Here is a 7,868-nt window from a genome sequence, read left to right as displayed (position 1 = left end):
AGATGTGCATGTACCAAGCCTTTATATATATATATATATTTTTTTTTTTTTTTTCCATTCTATGGAATAGTTTTGGAGGGAACAACTATTTTGTTGAATTCTTCTCTGTGATGATTTCATTTGACCCACTTTATTGATTTCCAGGTAGGTATTAGTTAGCATGTAACTGATTGCTTCTATTTTCAAGTATTTTTAAGTCTTCTTCCTAAAGTCTGTTGATTTTCTATCAAAATTAAACAGTTTTATTAACCTCTCATTTATCTGAGTTTTTATATTGCTATTCAACTGGTTTTAGCACAATAATTTAAATGCAGACTGCAATAAATGCAACATATATATTTATCATGTAAATATAGGTATGCTATACAATATCTTATTTTTTTCATTAGCCACATTTAAAAATTGCATATCTCATAATTTTAAAACATAAATATTCCAAAAATATTAATGGTCTAATGAGACCCACTCCATGATGTCATGGGATACAGAACAAGTACTTCAAATTAGACCCAAGTCATGATAAAATTAGTTATACCTCTTAAGACGTGGGGCTGGGACATAACTGAAGTTTAGAAATGAGTAGAGGCATACAGTACAGTGCTCAGAGATACTGTTGTAGACTATGAATTATATGGCTTTCTGGACACAATTCAAACTTGATTATACTCCATTATTTAAAAAAGGTCAAAGCCTTTTCATCATTCATGTTTAAATTATACTTATTATAATGTATAATATTGTTCCAACTCTAGAAGTGTCCACACTGAGATACTAGTTGGATATTTCAATTGGAAAACCAAGAATGGACAGGTTGCTTTAGCCAGTTTTACTGGCAGCCACAGGATTGCTAGTTTATGAAAGAGCTCATAACCATTTTCAATATCCAATGAGGATTTCTTTTGAGTTTAGTTAGTATTACCTACCTTGAAAGCTCATCCTTAACGTTAGGGCAAAGATGGAGGCTGACAAGCATAAGCTTGACAAATCCCATGGCAAGAGAAGAATGACACTGGTCCCAATCATCTCATAGACATTTTCTTGTGACTGTATAGCACAGATATACATTACATCTTATCACAGTGATCCCAGAAGAATTAATTAGTTTGATGCTTGTAACGTAATGCTGAAGCTAAATAATTTTTTCTTAAAAATTGTGTGCAAAAACAGAAAGCAGCATGATTATTTACATTAAAAGCCATATATAGTGTTTGCTGTATTGTAATTAGAGTGCTATAAGTGTTTATTAAAGCATAAACAAGGACAGTAACAGTAAGTAAAAGTATACAAATCATGAGTCCTAATAGACATGGTAAATACATCTGAAATAATGAATACTTAGCAAATGTATACAGTACTTAATTGTCGAAGCCAGTCAGAACAATAGTTCTAATAGCGAGCTCTTTCCCCCTGGGATTGAGGAAGCTGTTGATTCTGCAGTGTAATTCCCATCAATATATTTTTTCTTTCTCTGAACTACAATGTCATCATGGAGAGTTATTTGTTGGAGAAATTGCCATCCCTCTCCATTAAAGGGAACTGCTTACTTCCTGGCTTTCCCATTTTCATCCTGTAGATGATATCATGTATGTGAGAGAGCTCAAAGTGACCTTTTCGGGGTAGATTTCAAAGTATTTTATTGAAAAAATGCCCAATAAGCACTCATTTTAAAAAACAAATAAATGCTCCCATACTAGGGACTTGCAGTATCCCTTCACAAACAGTTGGGCATACAGTAACACAAGTTCTATAATGCATATAGGTGTTGACTATACAGATGATTTGCAAGCTTCTACTTCTGATATTTGGTACTGGTAGTTTATTTCTTTGTTTGAGTGCTTTTTCACATGGTTTCATATGACAATGATGGGAAATGACTTGGAAAACATGAAATAGCATAAGTGTTTAATGTACTATAAACAGCTTGCACCACTTAAATGTCTAAGAGCTGGGAAGTGAGAAAGAACAGCAGGAATGGAAAAGAAAATGCTCCATTTTTAATGAGAGAGGTCATGGTCACAAAGCTGCAACAACAATGAAAAAGTATGATATGTCCAAACAGGGGGATTCTTCCTGACTCTGAATTTTTATGCCTAGACATTTTAAACACTGGGATTTAGGGGACAGTATCAAAATTTCCACTAGATTCTCTAGTATCATGCAAATGTACTGCAATTTTTTGATGCTGTACCTAAAGGGATGATGACTATGCTTGAAATGATGACCGTCAATTAGTAGATGAACTGCCAACAAATGGTGGTACAAGATGGGGATACTAGAATTTTTTGTTGTGCTGAAATAGTACCAATTGAGAATCAGTGTTTTAATACCACGTACCAGATTTGCCAGACCCACAGCTCACTGAAATCATTATTTTTACTAAAATGTATCTTATTTTAAGGAGGGGAGGGTTCAAAATGCAAAGCTGTATTTACAGTTGGCTCCCTTAAAGAAACGTATACAGCGTAATATCACAGGATCATAGGAAAGTACAGCTGGAAAAAACCTCACAAAGTCATCTAGTCCAGTCCTGAGCTTAAGACAGGATCTTCCCCTACTGACATGTTACAGTGGAGCCACCATTGTGTGAATACCAAATAAAGCATTCTTTTTCTCTGAAAAATATATTCAGAATATTTTTTCTTCAAAAGCTGTTTTTACGAAGCATCAAAAATAAACTGACTAAAATCATCTTTCAATAAACAACAGTTACTCTAGGTAAAGAAGGCCATAGGATTTGTAGCCAGAACCTGCAGTATGCTATTGTGCAATGTATGCCTGAGGTAACTACACTGAAATCTGCAAAATTACTATAGATTTGTATTGTGTAACTAAGATCAGGATCTGGCTAATGAAGTCTAAAAAGTCTTATTAAGAAATAAAAGAACCTTCTCTTGCATCTATTTCTGTCATTATGAAATTACTGCTCTGAGATAATGGCACCAGGGTTGCTCTCAAGTCACCACCTTGCAGAAAGCACAGCATGGAGAGCAAGAGCAGGCAATGAGAAGAAAATTTGTCTTCTGTTATTCCTGCTTTCTTCCTGTTTGTATCCTGTTCCACCAGCATTATGTACTACAGTCTATGATGTTGTGGATGTAGAACAATAGAAATAACAGTGCAAATGCATGTTCTTATACCTGTCGTTTTACCTTCTGTTATCTATCTTTCATGACAGACATTTAATATTTTTTATTCTACTTATCTCACACAAATCAGTGCCTTTGGCAGACAGGTATCTGAATTTTAAAAACCCCCCAAAAAACAAAAACAAAGGTCATTGAATGTCCTCTTATACATTTATGTATTACAAGTCCATGCAAAGAAAAAGCATATAGTTCCTTACTTCCCAAAGCAGGAAATATCTAAATCTACAAAGATAGTCTGATTATAGCCAGCCTTAATGGGAGCAAGAAAAGGATGCCTGCAACAGCATATCTGACACAAGACACTACAGTAGCCTTATATTTGCTGAAATGTGTTTGGGTCTGTTTCACAGTGAAAGTATTTGGGTAAATTGAAAATAAAAACAATGGTTCAAAATCTGCTGTCAGTTCTAGTGACATCAGAACATCTATTGCTGTGGTATCAAATCCTGACTTCTGTGAAGTTTGTCAAATTTGCACTGGTGTAACTAAGCAGAATTCAGTCTGCAAGTGTTCAGAGAACTGCTAATAAAGCAGACCATAGAAACTGAAAGGAATGATTTGTTAGTTTGAATTCTTACCTGTGACTGTGTCATACTTCATAGCTTGGAATTTGAGTTTTAATTTTTTCCTGTTTTTGAAGTCATTTCTGTGGGGCTACATGTTTGTCAGATCACAGTGCTGAAGATATAATCTGATTGAATAATCAGCAAATATCTCTACGGAATTTAAACTCATAGGAAACATGAAGCCAACTGCAATGAAGCTATCAAAGAGGTCCACGATAAAAATTAAAAGCCAACTAGGTTTTGAGCACAGAGTAAGAGAAGAGCACAATTATTCCAGTTTCATGTGGAAATAAATTAAATATATATAACATACTTATTATTAAATATATGTTAAAATATATCTTATTATATAAAAACAAAGCTATCAGGACAATCTATGTGTTCTTACAGGCTAATGACAATATCGAGAGCAATGAGTATAAATAGCTCTGATCTCTAGGCTTGTGTCTTACATGCAACACATATCCAAAGTTTAAAACAAGAATATATATTATATATGTGTGTGTGCGTGTGTGTATGTGTGTGTGTATATATATATGTGTATATCATTATATATGTGTGTGTGTGTGTGTGTGTTTATACACACACACACACACACATATAATGATTACGATAAAAGATTCTATTGCAAGGATTGTACTTCATGAACTTATTTTCATTAAAGCCATTTGACCGATAGCATTGTATGACCTATAGCTGAAAAACACTAACAGAACTAAGTGTCTGTGTCTTTCCTGTCTTTGCTAGTGCATTTCAGTTCTTGTTAGGTATGAACATTCATATTTAGGCATCTAAATAAGTAGCTTCACTTCCACAACTGCTGAGCAAATGTGACTTGTGTTATTGTGACACAACTGCTATTGACTCATACAGCAATGGGCATTTAGTCAGCTAAGGTACTGGTGAACTCTAAATAACCCAAAATTAGAGAGCACCTGAGGTTTTAAGGATCCATATTTTTGGACTTAGGCACTGAAAGTGATAGTCAGATGATGGTAAAACACCTAAGTCTGTAGATCTTGCTGCAAGAGCTAGAGGCAGCGGTGTCCCATGGGTCTCCAGCACCCAGGGACCAATGCCTGCATTTACAGCACCCCCCGAGGACAATCTGAGCAGGGTGTGGGTCCCGAGGCAAATCAGCCACTGCAGGGCCCCACCTCCTGCCTCATGGCACTTCTGTGGAGGAATTAGCAGCACGGCACACCAGCCATGGGGGGGAAGGGCAGTGGCTGGAATTTCTGTCTGAAAAACAAACCCACAACCTGCTGGGTGTGGGAGATGCCCTGGCCTCTCTTGCTGGTGTGCCCTCCCCCGCCAGACCAGCACCCAGGGGCCATGGCCTCCTACCACCCCCCCCAACAGTAGGCCACTGGCTGGAGGGCCTCCTTACATGGTAATTTTGGGTAGCTCCTGTATCTCTTAACCCCTGAATGGTCCACATATCAATACCTGAAACTAGTTTTAAGTACTTGTTATGCAGCTCAAAGTTACACCACTTCAGGGCAGGATTATATGTGGTCTGTGTTACCCAGTTCATGATACACTAAGGAGGAGCCATTCTAAGCTATACCTTAGTGTAACTATCCCACCTTCCCTCCTCCCTTGTTTGCCCAGACTGGGTACACTGCCTGCCCCCATCCTTCCCAGCACCCTGGATCCCCACTCACTGTCCCTGCCCCCCACCCCTGTTTATTTGTGGCTGCCTGCATTGTCCGTCCAAGGGGAGAGGGCAGGTAAGGATTACCTACTGCCTGGCCACAGTTGCTGCTGCTACTGTCTGGGCCATAAGACCAACAGCATGGCAGCAGTGGTGGCCAGACAGGCAGATTAATAATTCTCTGCCTGCTCCTCTGGAACAGGCAGTGTAGGCAGCCACAAGTAATTCCCCAGGGGCAAAGAGACAGGAGAAGGTGTGGGGGAGCCCCAAAGGAGAAAGGAGGGAGCTCAGGAATGAGAGAAAACTGGGGGAACTGCAGGGTGCAGGGGGAAAGACCAGAATGGGGGAGGGGATTCTTACTTTTCAGTCCTGCAGGCCTGTGTTGGCCTGAAGTGTAACTGCTACAAACCAGAGGTATCACTAACACACATCAACATGTGTGCAGCTTACAGTGAAAGTTGTAACAAGACCTTGGGTTTCAGAAGTCTCAATCTTTCCACCTGTCATAGATTAGATGATGATCAATACCTCTTAATGACAGGTTCGAAAGCTGGGTATCAAAACCTTGAAGGAATGAAAGTTAGGACTCAATTCTGAAAATGTTTTAGCCTCGTTGTAACTCAGTGCCGCCTCTTTTAAAATAGGGGTAGTTAATAATAATAATATTTCCCCTCTTGGGAAGGGTGAAACCAGGACAACTTTGTTAATGTTCATGAGGAACATCCTCAGTTACTATAGTGATGAACACAACAGAAAAGTCTATCAATAAAATAAAATAAATTCAGATAGCTTCAGGGAGCTCAGGAACAGTAGATAAGGCCAATTATTTACTGGCACATGTCTAGATATAGACTTCATGGCTTAGCTTTACATACCAGCAGCTTGTCAGTGTGTTAGGCACTGCATATGCCTTCTATGTCAAGGCCACAAATCTGCCTGAGGCTAGCAGTCCAGTAAGCTATTTCAGTTAAGGCATGCCAGCTTCAGTAACCAATAGTGGGGCTGTGTGTCTAGCATTAAAACCAGGCACCTTTGATTCTCTCGTTTAAATGATCAGGTTAGGTTGACTGGGACAATCTTTGTCACAAACCAAGAGTTAGACTTGGCTTATGCTTCTGAAAAAAATTCAAGACCCTTTGACCACTCTGCCACTATTTTCTACAGGCTTTTCACCCATAAATAGGGACCTACCTAAATTTCAGCACAGGTTTGCAGCACAGCTGTACCTTTAATCTCACTCATTTCTTCATGACCCCCTGCCACCTGCTGCTGAATGACTGAGATGCAATTAATGCCATGGTTTTTGCATCTCCACTACCCAGTGGTGGTGGTGGTGGTGGGGAGGTATGGTGCAAAAAGTGAGATTAAAGGTGCCACTGTGCCACAATGAGGTCCTCCTTCATACAGGTCACACCAAGGAGTCAACAAATGACCAGGTCATCCATGGTCTGCACTTTACTGCACTCATGGTATCTTCCTGTGATCAGAGTAGCCCCATTAGATCATCTTTGTTTTGATTCAGAGATTCATAGATGCTAGGGTCAGAAGGGACCTCAATAGTTCATCAAGTCCAACTCCCTGTCTAGGCATGAAAGAGCACTAGGGTCAGATGACCACAGTCAGATGCCTATCCAGCCTTCTCTTAAAGACGCACAAAGTACAGGAGAGCACCTTTGAAGCCCATTCCAAATTTTGGCCAACCTTACCATGAAGAAGTTTTTCCTGATATCTAGCCCAAATCTGCTGTCAGTTTGTGACCATTATTTCTTGCTACCCCAAGAGGCACCCTGGTGAATAGAGCATCTCCGATCCCTTGCTGTGTCTCCCTAATGATTTTGTAGCAAGTCACAAGATCACCTCTCAGCCTTTTCTTGTGGAGGCTGAAGAGGTCCAGGTCCCTCAGTCTCTCCTCCTAGGGTTTGTCCTGTAAGCTCCTAACCAAATGAGTGGCCCTCCTCTGGACCCTCTCAAGTCTATCAATATCCTCCTTGAAGTACAGCATCCAAAACTGAATGCAGTTCTCCAACTGTGGTCTAACCAATGCCACATAGAGGGGAAGTATCACCTCCTTGGATGTATTTGTCATGCATCTGCTGATGCATGATAAAGTGCGGTTAGCTTTGCTGATGATTTCATCACACTGACAACTCATGTTAATCTTGGAGTCCACTATGACTCTGAGTTCCCTTTCTGCTTCTGTGCTGCTGAGAGGGTCACTTCCCAGCCAGTACGTATGCTGGATATTTTTGTGCCCTAGGTTCAGTACTCTGCACTTATCTTTGTTGTACTGAATCCTATTGTGTACTGCTCATTTTTCTAACCTGTCCAGGTCTGTCTGCAATCATTCTCTACCCTCCAGAGTGCACACTTCACCCACAGCAGCCCCCCTGGCTCTCCAGGGACCTAGCGGACCTCCTACAGCTAAAAAGGAAAGCCTACAAAGGATGGAGGATGGGATTCACCTCCAAGGAGGATTATTCTGCACTGCTCCGGTCCTGC

The sequence above is a fragment of the Crocodylus porosus genome, unplaced genomic scaffold (genome assembly GCF_001723895.1).
Source record: "Crocodylus porosus isolate Cpor-Errol unplaced genomic scaffold, CroPor_comp1, whole genome shotgun sequence".
NCBI lineage: Eukaryota > Metazoa > Chordata > Crocodylia > Crocodylidae > Crocodylus > Crocodylus porosus.
Note: the sequence above shows the minus strand (reverse complement) of the source record.